The 17,869-nt window shown below is 38.1% G+C and overlaps 1 protein-coding gene and 1 long non-coding RNA gene across 4 annotated transcripts in view; both read left to right on the forward strand.

The window, feature by feature from the left end:
* Positions 1 to 17,869, forward strand: part of LOC122407411 (metabotropic glutamate receptor 2-like) — a 99,200-nt gene that overhangs the window by 12,256 nt on the left and 69,075 nt on the right. The window lies entirely within an intron of this gene.
* On the forward strand, positions 683 to 8,333 carry LOC122407415 (uncharacterized). 2 transcript variants are annotated; one of them, XR_006260194.1, is made up of 6 exons: positions 683 to 1,673; positions 2,815 to 2,920; positions 3,341 to 3,520; positions 5,959 to 6,138; positions 6,244 to 6,473; positions 7,793 to 8,333. It is a non-coding gene; the product is annotated as an uncharacterized lncRNA (long non-coding RNA). The 2 variants fall into 2 exon arrangements; XR_006260193.1 differs by having other exon boundaries at positions 2,815 to 3,520.

Consider the following 17,869-nt stretch of genomic DNA (forward strand, 5'->3'; position numbering starts at 1 on the left):
ATTATAAGTTAAGTGGATGCGAAATGTAGGTCAATAACAAGGGACAATGGGTAGTTTCGTTAGAAAATTTTGCATTGTTCGATATCTCGAGAAATACGATACTTCACAGCTAACGATCAATACGTTAAGTATGTCACATCAAGTGCGACCACTTGATGTGACATCGTTCTGACATTTTACGAATATACAATATTCTTTATTTTTTACATTAGATTGCTTTGCAGCTTGAACAGAATGAAACAAGGCCTCCAATTTGATTAATTGAACACGCGTACAAGGTAGAGATAGTGCGATTTAAAAAAAAAAAAAAAAAAAACAACACGGTATCGTTCCTGAATCGTTCAAGTACATGATTCTAAACCACGAAAACAATGTCACTGGAACAATGGACGAAAAACAGGCGGTGTACAATTATACCGGTGAGTTTAAGCGAACGGAGTAAAACGAAACAACGAAAACAGTTTTTGTGAATGCAGGTTTTAAAAATTTCGAATTTTTGTATCTTCTTTTTCGTATTTCACTCGCTTTATATTCCACGAGTAAATTTTGCTCTTGATTCTGTCATTTTTTTCAGTAATTTCTCACTGAAATTGTCTGAAATTGACTTTTCACATCATTTATTTCACTGAATCGAATTTTTGATAATGTTTTTCCACGATTAATGAAACAAAAGAAAGCAAAACTACAGCAGAGTGATTTGCGAAAGCCGCTTAATCGCGATAACCCGATTTGATAAAAGGATGAGCAATATCGCGGCATTGCTTGCCCTGAAAATGACGAATAACTGTTTCTCGCTTCTCGTGTTGCGCTACGTCTACTCTCCTTTTACATTACACAATCTTTATTTAATGTATTTGAGGAAAAAATAGAGAAAGACACACCAAAGTAACGATCGCTCGTTTGTTCTTCACCTGAATTATTTCATAGACTATTTATACTCTTTTGACGATAATGACGAAAAAAAATCTCAACGTCGAGTCCATGCAGCACACCCGGCACAGCACGTACCTGCCTGTTTTATAAATGAACATAAACTACCTCTCGCGGATGCGATTAAATCGCAGGTCATTGGACGTTTGATACGACGATAAAAGGGGGACATATTATTTGTGAAAGCTTCATTAATGTCACTAATAATTACTGACATCGATTGAAATCTTTCTAAAATCTCACATTTTCGACAGATCCATTTATCTCACTGATTTGACATTCACGAAGCGCCGGCTACATTTCTTCATCCATTTATAACCAGTTCAGACCGTTTAACAAAGTTCATAGTAACAATCATCGGTCTGACAGTGGAATGGTCAGAGTTTAAGTCTCAATCATACGTTTCGTAACACCTCGTTGATGAATGTTTTTCAAAGAAATAAAAAGGATCGAAGCGAGGTAGGATAGTGGAGTGGTGGATTGATAAAATGAGGTGAAAGTTCCCGATGGTACAATCTCGAAATGTTCCTTGAATAGCTCTCTGGTTGCCCGTTTTTCAACGTGATCCAGCCCTTTTCTACCTTTCAGGGAAACATCTACGGCTTACTTCGACATTTTTTTCCTTCGTCATTCCCTCGTGAGCTTCGTTTTTTCAGCTGGGACTGTCTACCAACAAAAATGTGGCTTTGGAGGGTTGTTAGAGCCAGACACCGATCTCTCCCCTTTATTACTGCATGTCTGAGGTATTTTTGTCACTTTTAACAGTCAAAAGTGATTATCCGTTTTTTCCAATACGAAAAAAGTGCAATGGTTTTTCAAGAACGTAAGAAATAATTAATCTTTATTTTTCTACGCCAAAAAAGCTATTCAAAAGCGTGTTTTTGCCCGACGCATTCTTTCAATTGACTAATTAATTGGGAACTCGATCGATGGGTATGCACAATCCATTCTTTTTTCATCCACAATGCACGAATATTTCAATTGTAGAGAAGTCCTCTCATGTTACCTTTCAAATACTCATACGCTTTTCATTCCGACCCAAATGTGAATAATCCCACTGAATTAATTTACCGCGATTCAATAAGAATTATTGAAAATCTATTATGCGCATTCGGAAAATTTGGGACGAGTATGCAGCAGACATTTTTGCGGTAAAAATCATGGAAGCTATAATGTTCTTTTTGCTTTTGGTGAGTTCCCGATGAGCAAGCTACCCGTAGTCCTCAGGTTGAATCAGTAGTTTTTGCACGAACGAACACACGAGTGAACATTAGCGATAATGAACGTGCGGCCGGTGAATCACAACGTGAACTCAGTGTCGTACATCGTTCGTATTAACATTGATGCTTCATTACTGTTACGCTCTCTGACTGAATAAATAACAAACCAATGAAAAACCCATTCTTCTATATTCTCCTCACGTATCTCTGTAGTTTCCAACAAAAATATTGAATACACGCGATTTTTCAGAAACGGAACCAGCATACACCTGTTTCGATGTCAATATCGACAGATTTGTTTGTGAATTTTGATGCGAGCGAATCGGAAAACCGTATTATTTCAATATTTTACGGATACGGATGTGTATTTTAGTTTCAAACACGAACAACCCCAATTTCGTCTCTCCAACCATTGATCCTTTCCGACCGGAGCGACTACCGACACAACAATCCAAAAAGCCCTTTTTTCTTTTATCGGATGAAAAATGATTTTAAACGAAACAATAGCCGCCACTCGCTAGTGTTTTTTTCTTTTTCTTTTCGATAAACAACAGGAACGCAGAGATAAAATCGACGTTGAGTAGATATTCCGAATGTTTTATAAATACAGGAAAGTACAGAAAAGGACAAAAACAAAGTAAAAAATGAAACAACGGTGTTACAGAAAAGAGAATTTCACAAATGATCAAAAACTTTCGGATCATCCGTTCGTCAAAGATTCGTCACTCCAATCCAGTCCGCTTTTCTCAACGAGGTTCGAACAGCCATAGGTAAATAGACGATTGCACAGAGGAAGATAAATGGTGAATGAGCCCACGCCACAATTCTGAGATATTTGCCCGTTCCGGTTCGTGTAAGCATATACACACTCGGGTTTAATATGGAAGTTTGTTCAGGCATAGTATCGCGTGAATGCCCGGTTGTTTCCATTTTGATAGATTTAACCTGATCAATAAACTAAGTCCCACATAGTTGAGAATCAATATAGAGAAAGGGAAAGGGTATTATCCTGCATCATGATTTTATACTCCAATTTGTGCACAAGCCACGTTCACAACGCATGCACGCCCCCCGGTTTTATCTATTTCCATTTGGAATTTGATTGTCTGTTTTATCGAAGCTGCTATGAGAATATCGAGACGTATACATGCCTGTATTGACATAAAATGGTTACAATCCATGCTCACCAGCTGCGTATACGTCAACTGGTTACGGATGAGGTTGAAAGCTTTGCTGAACGCGACAAGAACATTGTATACTGGGACGATACATGGAAGCCCACGCGAAAGAGGGAAGCAGGAGGAACGAGGGGAAGGAGACAGGGAAAGAGAGCGGGCGAGAGACAGAGAGAAGGAAGAAGAAAAGCCGAGGTAAAGAGATAGACAGCCGAGTATCTATTCTCCGAATGCAGTAGTGTAATTCCGCAATGGTCAGACAAGAGAAATCCGGATTAACCGGCTCAGCAGACATGTAGGTTTGTCGCTAAAGATCGTGTGTCTCGAATCCACCGTATACAACGTCAGTATGAAGCCAGGAGAGATGGAACATCGTTAGGGAAACAAGTATTCTCGGAGTAATCAATAGCTGAGCTTTTATCCACTGAATCTTTTGGCATTTATACATTTTTCTCGACAATCTTTAAAGAGACTATTTTATTGATGGATCTGAAGCAGACTTTTAGCGAGACAGCTAATTTTCTCAACGTTTTTGGACAATTAATCCATATTGCTGTCGAAGCTTTCGTCAGCTTAACCGAAAATGTGGAGCGTCTCTTTATGCAGGAAGGAGGAATGACCTCTTTGGATATAAAATATACTCGAAGAAATGTCAACGCTAGAAGAATAAAAAGCGATATTTATATTCGCCTTCTTTGCGTAGACGAGGCGCGAGATTGAGAAAAGTTGGAACCTCTCTGGCCTAACATTTAGCCGTTCTCGTATCTACGATGTGGGTAATCCACTTTTCATCCCACCTAGCAAAGAATACATTAACCTGAGAATCTCTCAATTTGCATGGAAATATATATTTTTGACCTTTTTTCACCAAAGAGAAATAATAATGATAATGAAAGCTCGTGACAGTGAGGCTAGAGTTTTTATCGTTCAACTTTCTAATTCAAGTTTTTGTCATGGAACGTTTTTACAATTGCACTGCATTTAAAACAAAGAGTAAATTATGGCGGCTTATCTCTTCATCTGAGGATAGAGGGAAATAAACAAGTCGGACAAAACCGAAGCAACGACCTTTCGTTCATAGAGTTTTCGTGTGTCACGATGCTTTTTTCATACCCGCATAGCCTCACGCAAAAAAATGTCTCATTTATTCATGACGCAATTGTTATTTCTTTTTTTTTTCTTTGTATTTACTGTTCCTTCGTATGCCCTCGCAGGTTCCTACGAATCATATCTACACTTCGGCTTCATTTCATTCGTTTTCAATTTTCTTATTCACCATTTCCTTCAAAGGTTCCTCGAGAGCTCTGCGCACAATCACATTTTTTCCAATACACGTCGAGTCGATCGAACGTTGACAAAGAAAACTGTGGCAAACCTCATCGCGATACAGGCGACCAGATTTTTACCCAGTTTTAATTGATCCACGCCACCAGAAACTCGGGAAAAGTGCCTCTCAGCACTTGGTAGTGAATGGTTAAATCATCGACCATCCAAACAGTGGTCTCGCCCGAAGCTGCTTAACTCTGGTGGTTTTTTTAAAGGAATTTAATCTACTGAAATTATAGACTTGGATTTCTTAAAATTGAATTATTGATTAATTCAATCATTTGAACTAGCCGAAGTTTGTTCACCTTCCACCGTTAAAACCAACAGCAAGCAGGAGATCGCACGATTTCTCCCATTATCTACTTGCTAGAATCTGCTTTGAAATTCAGCGAAAGTTTTCTGACGTATGGAATATTTTATTGCTTTCTTCTCAGACTACGACAAAAGTATTTTCACTGCTATTTTCCTGTACCAAGTAAGAAGGTATGAGCCAACGTGAAAACGACCTTTCGGAGGAATTATAGCGCAAGAATGTAGGAAAAGAGCAGTCGGCATTAAGAGAAAAAAAATAAAAAAAAAAAAAGAGCGAGGAAGAGAGAAAGGAAAAGTGTGTTGAGCTGATGCGCTACAGGTGGTTTCCTCAATCGAGATACAGTTGGATTATTTAATCGCTTCGAAGAATCCACCTAAAAAAGGTCAAGCATTATATCTGTAAAAAGTTTTTCACTTTAACTTGTTCAGCGGCACATTTCTTTCGGTTTAAATTTCACTTTGAATGAACTTTGATTCGTGGGTCAGGAAAAAATATATAAATGCAGTCTTCAGATTCTTTCTTGCCACATTAGAAGTACAAAAAGGAAATTTCGACAAATGGATTTTTTTTAAATCTTCCACAATGTTGAACAAATAAAATGAGTCAAATTTTTGATAATTGTTAACAATTCATAGTACCTTAAATTGCAACTGTTTTCAACCCACTTTGTCAGCAGTTTTATTTTTTATACGTCGTAAAATTGAGGAATAACTTTTGCCCAAAACAATTGTTCGGCCTACCGAAAATCGGAGAAATTAAGGTGGGTGCAACGACCCCGTTGAAGAGTCTGGGACTAGAGTAGCGGAAGGACCATAACGAAACAGTATTAAGCGCAGTGCAGTGGAGGCAGGTGCAAGGAATCTCTGAGATTAAAAATATTTCGTCCATATAGTTTTAAATGAAACTTCTCCTCCCTGCTGGAGGAAAATGAAGGGCATTTTTTCCTCCATAGGGTCCAAATTATCATAATACACGTAAGATTAATCTTTTACAGATGCTTTTAATACCGATGCACTTTAACGTCGTGATCGTAAAGACTCTTGAATATGATTTATGCTTCGTGAAGCAGAGATAAAAGTTTTCACTCAAGATTTGAAGCTCGAAAACTTGGACTGTATCCTCTGGAACGAGCGCTACTTTCCTCTCCATCCTTTTCATTTTGTGCCACATTTCGGTAAGTTGAAGGATCGTAAAAGTAAAAAAAGGGACAGTTGGTTTTTGCGTGGCTCTATACGTTGGTCCCTCGGGAACACTTTTATCATATTTTTCCCACTTTCAGAGTGAAAGTTGAGCATTTTTTGGCATCACAATTATGCTCGAGTCGAGGTGAAAAAAAAAAAGTGTCTGAAAAGGTAGAATCTCAACACCTTTCCGTAGCTCGAAGTCTCTCTCGAAGCGAAGAACGAAAATGTAAATAAAAAAGAGCACTACTCATATCCAGGAAAAAAAAGGGAATCCGAACGAGATGTCGAAACTTGTGCAATATTTTTGTGAACGAAACACAGATTGGTAAACTTCGTTTGTAAAGAGAGATTCCATTTTCCTTCACCCTGCTCCTAGCTGTAGGAAGAGAAAAAAAAAAAGAACGCCGCACAGAAAAAATCCCTGACACATTCTACCTGTTCACATAAATCCCAGGACTGAAAGGGATGAAGAAATAAAACAAGGAAAGAAACAGAGTATGAGGAAAAAATGGAGGACGACGTTTGTGAACTCCGTGTGGAGGTCGCGTTCGTTTCCAATGGAAATTGCGGCTCTGATTGCCTTGAATCCTTCTTTAAAAGCGATATAGTTATACCACTGGCTAACATCGAAAAATACTTTTTTTTCGGCTTTTCTATTGTTCGACCACTCAATATTCCGGGGATATAATTCAAAAAAAGTGCTTTCACTTGCAAAAATTTCGAATTTCACTTGCAGAATATTGTTGTTGGAAAAATTGGCCAGGAGCGAATCAATTATTGTTCTATTCCCTTGAGGGATGAAGCCGTCGACTCTCGATGGAAAACTATCAAGAAAAAAAAACAGAAAAAATTCTGTCGAAGTAAAATATCTGTAAGTGCCAGACAAGAAGCTTTTTCCACATTTTTAAGCTTTCCGAATAATTATTTAAAAGGGAAGGGCTATTTTTCACTCTGTTGGACGAGCGAACGAAAGTAGTTCGTGTGAAAGAAAACTTGGAAGAAGGATTTATCATTGACTGAGCGCAGTTGAAACCCTCACAAAAAAAATAATTGAGTTGCCTTCAATTATAAGCACATTTTTCAATCGAATTTCTTCGAATCACTTAAAAATTATAAATCAATAAGAAATTTTCACAAGAAAATTGTCCAATGTGCTTGCTATCATTTTCATCCATTTTCGACTGCTTCAGAAGAGCTGATTAAAATATTGATAAACTTGAAATTCGAAATTCTGGAGCAATATCATTTCGATGCAGGCTTGCAGCCTGTATCGCCAGTTCATCTCATTACCGTTTTGGTTTGTCACACGATCTGAAAATCGGTTTCGTTCACACAACACCCTTGAGGATCATCAGTTCTCAAACGCTAATCGGAAGCGTAAATCTCGATATTGGACGTCGAAATCCCACGTTACTACAATGTACCTAATGTATTTCTATGCACGCATGTACAAAGATAGATAAGCATTAGGCATATCGAGTGATTCAGCTTAGTTGGACACTTCCGGAATAAAAAAGCCAAAGTTATTTCCCAAGTTACAGTGCGGCTAGATTCATGGTTTTTTGACAGCAGTTATTATTTCTAGGTTTTTTCCACCAATATTAATAGAGTTGTTTAAAGAAATTTCTTATTTTCATTAGATAGATCGCTCAGAGAATCCAATCGAAGAGGAAAAAGTCTGCAACTATCCATGAATTTATGGATCAGTCCAAAAGGTTTATTTGAAAAGATAAATCCGAGGAATTTGCACGTTGAGCCTGGAATATCTCGTATGAAGATTGGACGGGAGATAAAACATATATAGATGCGACAGTTGATGCTTGGTGCGCTGCGAGTTGGCCCAAAGCTCCTCCATAGAAACTACGATTACGACTGGAGAGTGTAAATTACCGTGAAACCGGTGAAACCACGATCACAAACACTCCCAAATGTATATATAATTATGTATGTGATAACTGTGGCTGACAGATGGAACAACTTATCGTTACTGGCCTATCAACATTGAAAATCAGCAAAAGTTCATAAATATTGTATTATGGCTTATTTTTTCCTCGGTTATTTCTACACTAAGAAAAAAAAAAGCCAATTGGAACTACGAAATATGGCATGACGGGGTGGCAATGAAATTTATGATCATCACAAGGTTAAATACACGATTAAACGAACAAAAGAGTTTTAGATCAAACTGGAGATTCATTCTCGCGAAAAACATTGCGGTTAAATAAAGAAAACTCTTCCAATAACACGAATTATTATTGTATCAACAATTTTTTTATCTGAGTGCAGTCAGGTCAGTTTATTCGTTTGTGTCTTCGATTAAAGCCTGTTACCGTTGTTCGAGTTCTCCAGAACTAATCTCAACGAATACACCAAATAAATATAAATATGCTTCGTAAAATAATCGGAGAATAATTTCTATCCAGATATCATGTCACGAATATAGTTTCGAGCTAGTGACGATTCAATTTTTTCCCCTATCAAATTTGGCTTGTCAATTTTGAAAATTTGTGCAAAAATTTGATTTTTTTTTTTTTTTTTTTAATCTATTAGCTAACTCAATGTTTTCCCACAAAGCTTGAATATTGATAAAAAAAAGAAAACGAAAATGTAGCTGGCTTCGGTACAGTACAGCCGAATGCAACGCCAACTGATCTGAACTAACAAGAGAATCTTGTGGTACATATGCGAGCTCAACGAAGCCAATGCTCGCGAGCTTAAGGGATTTTGAGGAAAATCAAGCAACTAGATATCGGCCTGGATCCTCGGACCACAAAGCTCCGATAAAGCCATGGGAGCGAGAGAACATAATGACTGCGAAGAGACGAGAATATCGGATAATTTTACGTAACACATACATGCATATATTGCTGGCGACTGCAGCCGCATTTAATATGCGAAACAATCTAGCAATAGCGAAATAACGTGCTTGTTTTGCGCAAAGATGAAAAAAAAAGCACGAAAATCCTGGGCTTTTCGATGCACTCCTTTTTCGTACTTTGCGAACACAATCCTCCACCAAAACTCACTTCCGAGTTGGTAAAAAAGCCCCGCGATTTCATTCCACAAAAAATGATCTACGGGGCGTATAAAATAACAAAGAAAAATAAAAAATAAGATGAAATTTTTCAAGTTATGTGATGACATCCGCTATCAATAATTCGCAAGTAAAAATCCATTAAATTTATAGAACACCGACAAATGCAGAAGTTGGCACGTAAAGAATTCACGGAACGTTATAACGAGCAGCTGCGGATAGAAAAATTGAATAATTGATTGTTCGATACATTTTTTTCATGAACGAGGAAGAAATAATCGGATAATCGAGTAGCTGCCAATAACAGTCGCCCCTCAGGCCTTACAAAAGCTGTCTGGGGAAAAGCCACACATCGTTCGCTGTTCGACTCGTGAATGACGAATGTGGAGCGCTGGCTTCATTTATTATACAAAAATCGAAGCACCAAAAGCGAAGCTGGAACATCCTGTTCGCCGTTGTACGCGATGGTTTTGCTTCAGTTCTGCTTCAGTCCTCAATATATAATATTAAAGCGAGAGTGCAGGGCACACGTTGATCTTAAACGTTTTTGGCGCATTGACCAGTTCCCGGTCGTATTACCCTCGCAGCCGAAACTCATCCCCTCGCGCACATAATTCATCGTTGTCTGCTTCAATTTCTAACTTTTCAATTTCATCAGCCTTTCCTGTGTTCTTTTTTCTCGACCCTTTTTCCTTCATTGCTTTCTTCGCTTATGAATAAATAATGTGCAATCAATTATTCTTTGACGATCGAATAAATCAATGAATATTCAAACCAATGTCCTCATAGCTACGAGACCGTACTTTGTTCAGAGTGGAATCCTTGCCATTTTCTGGCGGCTCATTCATCGATGAATATCCTCTGAATTCGCTACTTTTGAACAAACAACTCACAGTGCACCTTTGTTCCGACTTTAAATGCACTGCTTAAAGTGACGACTCGTTAGCCATTCACCGCTTTTTTGCTTTCCATTATTTTTCATACAAATAAGAAAAGTTGTTTATCATAAGGAATGAGATTACGTGAAATACTCGTTAGTTGTAGTTATCCACCAGAAATTATCCAATTTCCTAGAGGAAGGAGACGGTGAAAGAGAAAGAAGAGGCTCGTCATCGATTTCACTCGCGTCTCATGAACTGCATCGCGGCATATCCAGTCGCAAACTCATCCAAGTTAATCCGGTAGAATTTCCCTCCTCAATGTATATCCAATCAGGAGAGTTAGCGAGTAGAAAAAAAGGAAATATATCATACCGATTCACATTTTCCTCTGGTAACAAGATTCGCACAAAAATTCCAATTTAACCACAGGAAATTGCAGACACCTGAACTCGAATATGATTCCTCTTGGATCGTAGCTATAAAGCGTACACTATTAATTTACCGCCAGGAGATTAATTAAATTGCAAATGTCGCAAAACTGACCTCGTTAAAAATCGCATTTTTCATTCGTTCCAAACCGAGTGGTTTAGCGGATAGGAGCCGAACGGAAACGCAAAGACCAACAAATTCCGTTGGGTTTTCAATCTCATTGTTCATAAGCCCGATTCTATTTATTCGCAAATATAATATTCGATATTTTCTCCAATTTTACCGAGCATAACGACAGGGGTATTCACAGACGAAAAAAAAAGTCCAAAAACTGTCGTACTTCGGGCGACGGATTCTCCCCCAGTCCCGTTCTCTCTCTCGCTCTCATTACATCCATCACATTCACCTTCTGTAATTCACAAGGGGATTTCACACAAAGAGCCACGAAACACGAGTGAAAGAGAAAGACAGTTGGATACGCAGAGATAAATACAGTCATGGATCTCGTTTCGTCTGAAATAATTTACGTGTTTTGGCTCTGAGCGTTGTTGCCGTTGACATACTGCCTTGTCGCATACAGTTCACCCTATATCTCCTCTGTGCGTAAAACAAGAGAGACATATATCACAGAAAAAAGGTATATGAGTTGGTGTTCGCGTACCCTTTTTCTCACCTCGACGATGAACAGATGTGTCCCGAAAAAAAGTATATACCGACTGTAGAACACGGTGAAACACCTTTATTCTTCATTTGGAAAAAAAAGAAAAAAATAGGAGGCAGAAAGAATGGAACTCGGAGCGATTGTTCCGTCACTACGTAGCAGTAACATCAGTTAACTAATCTCCTTAGCGAAGCTCCCGAGCTTGAAGAGATATCATGTATGAACGAGGCCAAACATTAGTTTTCCCAACGTGTTACTTCTTTGATTCATAGTTAACGAGTTTCTTCTAGGGAGACTTTTACGACGATGAAAACAAAGATTTTTCATCTCATTCGCAGCCTCCCGAAAGTTGTAAATATCAGCTGATAAGAGATCCTCGAAAAAATATTAAAACTCGTTCTTCTTCGCTGAGCAATATTCGAATACACGCGACGATTATCTTCATTCATCTACATATTTTATTGGAAATAAGCAAATTTAATATTCCAAGGATAACAAAAATATTGTCTGGTTTCGAATGAAAAAAAACAAACACGGAATCGTATGATCTAACATGATTTATGACTTGTATTTTGAGGAAAGTAAGAAACACCGTTTTTATGTAAGCTCGAGTGCTGTTCGTGATACGAAGCATAAATCGGTGGCGTCAAAAATGTTATTTTTTCCGAGTTTCCTCTTATATATACACGACTTATTTGCCTATATTTACACGATAAAAAATCTTCACAGTGCTTTGATGTTGCGCAAAGATTGTAAACTCGATGTGCAACCGCGGTCCAGATGCCTGTGTGTGGGTGCGAAGAAAAGATGAGAGGTGACGAGATCACAGCACATTTTACTCCGACGTGATTTACGTTTGCAATGCAGATCTTCGTTATTACGACTGCCACTCTAGAAACGCATCAATATTCCATTCTCGCGTGAAACTTCGCACCCATTACCGCCGGTTTTTCACGACGAAATGAAAAAAAAAAAAAAAAAAAAAAAAAAAAACGATGAAGATGCAACGGGAAATGAGATAAGAAATAATATGACAGGGAACCAAGCGATGGTAAACTGGGCAACGTCATTCCCATCGACGAGCACATCTAGACAGCAAAAAAGTTTGATTGATTTTATAAAGCTTTTTTTAAAACACAACGAATCGTTCGTTGATACTAATGAAACTGATATCACAGTTCACGGGAAAGAGGATTGAAAATAGAAGCATTTCAACTGACTATACGTTCCATTGCTGGTTGATGATACAAGTCTCCAGATAGAGCTCCAACGTGGAAAATGTTTTTGCAACTTTCATTTCAAAACTATCAGCTTTCAATGATATACAGAGCAAGATTGATTTTTTTGAGAATATATATAAACCGACCTTTCCCTGGATGCTTTTCTCGTTTACCGGTTTTTCTGTACTGCCTACCTTTGAGCTCAAAATAAATGGTAAGACGAGCAGCTTGACTCCTTTGAGCTTTTGCGGACGAAATACCTGCTCCGAGAGGGGCGAATCGATACGACTGTACATATCTCGATATAAAGCTACGTAACTTCCATTATGCATGATTTATGTGAAATTCATGTGGAAGAAGTCTCCAGTCCAGGGGAAGCGTATTCCTTTTGCAATTGTTTTGGTCATGTGACCACTGAATACAAATATTTATTGCCAGAAATGCTGTTTTAATAATGTTGGTACGATGACGTAAAGAATGATTGGGCTCGTTTGAAAAATGAATTTTCTTGGCCGAAAAAGATTGAGCGATGATCCAATCGAAAGAACTGTGAGTCACTCGCAATACGACGAAGTTTCTTGAGCAAAAGGAACGAAAGAGAAAAGTGAAGATGAAAAAATGCGGAACACCGGAGCGTTATTAACTCAGGTCAACTGTCCAAAAAGTTTTTCGCGACTTTTTGTCTCGTTCTTCTTGACTGATTTTCTAAAATCTTCGAGTGCAAAGTTTAAGCATTAATAAAATCCTTTCCTTTTTTTCGTCACCTTTTCCTCTCTTTCTCTCGTGTCCGCGCGCAGCTGCAATTTACGTTATTCTTATCAACTCTTATTTCAGAAACTTTGGTCAACTTCGTGTGGCTTTGCGCCAATTTTTTTGAATACAGAAACATCAAAAGTTGAAATTCATTTGTATTCAGGAATGGATGTTTGAAAAAAAAAATTGAGGAAAAAACGCTCATGTCGAATATCATTTGCGAGACTCTGGCGACGATTGTCTATTCTATAACTGCGAGGAAGAAACCAGAAGAGTATGAAAAGTTCACAAATAGTGTTGATAAATCGTTGAGGAAAGCCCGAGTTTTATATCTTCGGGGATAGGGAATAAATGAAATTTGTATAAAAAACGAAAAAGTATTTAGCCGTAGAAATGGAGCGAGGTGAAAATAACTGATACACACGATGCATCGAAGTTACCTGTGAACCCCGCTGATCAAATACATCAATGCCAGACTTCTGTTCAGCCAGAGAGCGGTGAAATCCGTTTTTTCTAAGCGTGCACCATTTTCCAATAAAGTTTGCTTCCGCTTCTCGGACGTTCAATCGAGCGCGATCGTTCTTTTGGATCATCGAATCGCAATAAACACGATGAGAACTTGCTTTTCATCAAACTGACCTTCCGTATCAAATGAAGAACGGTATTCGAGGCTTTCCGTTCGTCAGATATTAACTATTCCAAGAGCGGTTCATCGAGTAGTTTGGTAATCCACAGAAAATAAGTAGCACATCAAAATGAATTATTTTATGTTTTATTTTTTACGATAATTTTGATGTGCTACTTATTTATATTTATTTTTTACGATAATTTTATTTTTCTCATCGTTCTGCTCGAAATTCTCGTCAATTGATTTCTCTTTCGCCTCTCGCGACTGAGAAATCAATTGACGAGAATTTCGAGCAGAACGATGAGAAAAATAAAATAAAAAAGTCATATTTATTTCAGTCGATTCAGAAGTTAGGAGAAAAGCGTAATCAAAAAATAACCCACAACTCTCGTTACCCTATTTCGCGAAGTCTGTGAAACTCACGCAGCCAAACAGAATGACTGAAAAGTTGATAAATTGGTGAGAAACCTGAATCGTATTTTCTGCTATGCAGTTGTGTTCTTTTGCGACAAGACACCGCTAAATGGGTAAACTTTCCCGCTCAGATTTCACGAGTTACACGAGTAGTACGTAGGAAACTTCACGAGCAGCCACGAGACCGTATAACTTTGCTACTAAAAAATATTTTCTCCCCTTCTCATATTCTAATTTCATTCCACAATGAAGAAACAAACCTTCCCAAAGATGACATGAACATTGGGAGCAACTTGTCACTGGAAATGCGGCGAATAAGCTCCGACCGAAATCGCATGCACAGGAGCTTAGCTGGAGGCATTCTTGCCGCGAGTTCATCCTTCGTATAATGCAAACGTATTTCCTGATGCGCGTCTTGGTTTCCTCGCGGCTCAACAACCTCGACTTGTTCTATTTACGGCTTTACGAGACGAGTTCCAACCTTATTATTCATTCTTTTTCAATAGAATAACAGATAATTGTCAAAGCAAACAAACGAGCACGTATTTCCATAAAAAAAACTTATGTATTTTGTACACTATCATTTTTCTTTCAGTTTTATTTTACTTTATTTATTTGTATCTGTCTCGTTTTTCGAGAAGTACAACCCTCACTTATCCGGCATGTGCTTTACGGGACAGCTCGAATTGCCTGTGAAATGCGAGCTGCTGGTATCATTTCCTATCATCGGATCCCCGGTCTCTTTTCCTCCGACTGTTTCTCTATTTCTCCGTTCTCCTCGCTCTTATTCCACCTCTCTTTCTCTCTCTACCTTTAGTTAACTCACAATCTCCCTCGCGTCGTACGTGTACACGTGTATAGATCGACTGACCCATAATAATGGAACGTTCAATCCATTTGTAATAAGAGCGCGATAGTCAAGTCCGCGTAACATACCCGATTCAATTTAAGATTGTATTAACTGTACGAGCTCGAGGTTATCCCAAAAACTATACGAACTGCACACTGAATTTTACTTCGAGCTACGGAGAACCTATACCGTTCGAGATAAGCATGAATCGCGTCTTCCATTTTTACGGATACACGAGTTTCCCTGAAACGAGAATACCTGAGAGCAATATCATCCCTGTCTCTGGAATGCTCTGCATTTCATTTCCCTTCTGGGGGAGAAAAAAAAGACGAGATAAAATATAAGACAGAGTGAGCAAGGAGGAAACGGAATTTCGATTATGTGGTAAAATGGGTATACCGATTAGGAAAATATTTTTAAAAAACTCCGACGAGAAAAATGCAATTTCGAAAATTCGCTGGAATGTCATATTCGGTACGATAAATTCAAAGGAATTATGACCAGTTTGAAAGACCTTCTTTTAACATGGTGCGAGATATCCCGATACAGAGTCTTTGGTGAACTACAGCTTTACGAACGGACCAATGAGCAAAAGCGGTGAAAAACTTCTCAGCCGATTCTATTGCGAAATTTCAGTGTCCAAAAAATCAGTTATGCAAATCCAAATTACTGAATAATTCATCAACGAAAACAGTGAGTTTTCCCTCCGGCAACTGAACGTACGAGCTTTTGTTTATTTTCGACAAAATATATATTACTCCATGAGGTTAATCATTCGCTCGATAAGAACGGGATTTTACTCATGCTATCCAAAGGTATGAGCTCTTGTTGACAATTCTCTACCTGATTATTACGTTCCTTGAACAATTTAGAAAATAAACATATCAGTCATGTCGTTTGTCGTTCCTCGGTAGAGCGATGCAACAACTCTCATCACCTCAAGCACAAACTTTGAAATTCAAAGTTTGCCCCTCTGCCCATGCAAGAATTGCAAGGAGGTAGATAGAAGTGGATCGTTATTTTCAACGGCGCCTCTGGGATACGTAAGTCGATATTCCAGGGTAACTAGTCTTACTGTCACGCTCGAATCTCTGTGTGGCTTCGACCCAATGTGGTCTCAGGGGTCCAACATTTCTATGGTCAAGTGGGTAGCCCTGGTACAGTCACCCTAACGAGAAACCAGTCGAGAAAGAACAAGCACCAGCTATTACTGATCCGTCGTGTGAAGATGGGGGCTTGAAAATATTTCAGTGTCTGTCACACTCGGAGCAAAAACCGTGTGGGAGCCTTCAGTTTGATGGAGCTGAGCAAAGGATTACGTCGTTTTAGGAGCTTCTGAAGATTTCGAAGAAATGCAAAGACGTGAAGTAACTAATGAGCTGCTTTTCTTATGTTACAAAATAGGAATAATTTTTGTGGTAAATTAGTAACTACTGTTAGAAGTCATCGCATTTATACTTTTCGAGAGAAAAAAATAATGTTAAGGTAGATCATACCCGAAAGATCGTATTTTATCGATGTCTAAGTTGGATCGATTTTTTTGAAAGATATAATCACTTTGAATTAATGACAGAGTTATTTATGCGGAATAGTAAATACATTTTTTCAACTTATCTTTTGGCGAATGAAATTACAAGCCATTAATTAATCGGAGATCCATCACTGACTGTACCCAAAATTTCATTCGTCCCTGGCTAAAATATTATAGTTTTTTATGTAAAAAATCGCGTTAGTGAACGCAAAGGAGAAAGACAACGGGAAATGAGTGAAGAAAAAAGTATTAATAAAAATACAGAAGGCTATGACAGGAATGGGCCAAGCCAAGAAGAAACAAAATGCCGAATAATTTCGTTCAATCTTTAACGTAATATATATTTATTACTAGTAAGACAATAGTCTCGTTTTATTTCTCAAACTTTCTTTACATACTTAATTGTTATTGTGTACTTTTTCATAAACTTCGTAAGAAACGTTTATTCGTTATATATGGAAAGATAAACGATTTTTTACGCACAGTCTCTATAACCCTGTGTATTTTTTTTTTCATATTTAAACACGTTTATTTCAATAACCGATAGGACGAAACCTTTAAAATTTGATGTGCGCGTGTGAGTCGACTAGCCATTTAAACTCTGTCTAAATTTCAACACTTTCTTAACAAAATCCTTTCGTGCATGAACAATCTTAAGGATGAACAAAGATTGTACTTCGAATCGTATCGACGATCTTGTGTTTCCTACGAACGAGTTTGAATGTCATTTTTCGTAATCGCCATGCTATATTGTAACGGTTCATCTTGGGACGTCGAGATCAAACATTTGTCCAAGACGGTGAATGTTCTAAAATGACACGAAGGATATTGTACCAGGGGAAAACGCAGATGCAAATACCATTCGGATTGAATACTGAAATGGAGCTGCGACGCTGTTCAATTCAATGTAATCTGTATGCACGTTGGTCCATTACTTGCTCGAGTACAGAAGAATTTTCGTATCTTGATACCCGGAGCTGTTTCTTGGCAGTACTGCGATTCCGGAGGAAGAAGGATTTTTCAAACGTCACTTGGATCGATGGGATAATTGCTGATGACTGTAGCAATTTTTTCATTTTTAAGTTTTGAATCTGTCCATATGTCTTTCTCACTTCGCCACCGATGGATCAAACAATTATTCAAATGTTTTAAAAGTATGGGTCAGTCGACAAACCTAACTTGGAATTTTCGAAATCGAAATTCTTTGACACAGTTTGACCAATTAAAAAAGACTCTGTCAGCTTACGCAGGACAATTGGAAAAATCAGCTGACCTTTTTTAATCGGTTAAACTAAGTCAAAGAATTTCGATTTTGAAATT

This window comes from Venturia canescens, chromosome 3, assembly GCF_019457755.1.
Source record: "Venturia canescens isolate UGA chromosome 3, ASM1945775v1, whole genome shotgun sequence".
Lineage (NCBI taxonomy): Eukaryota > Metazoa > Arthropoda > Insecta > Hymenoptera > Ichneumonidae > Venturia > Venturia canescens.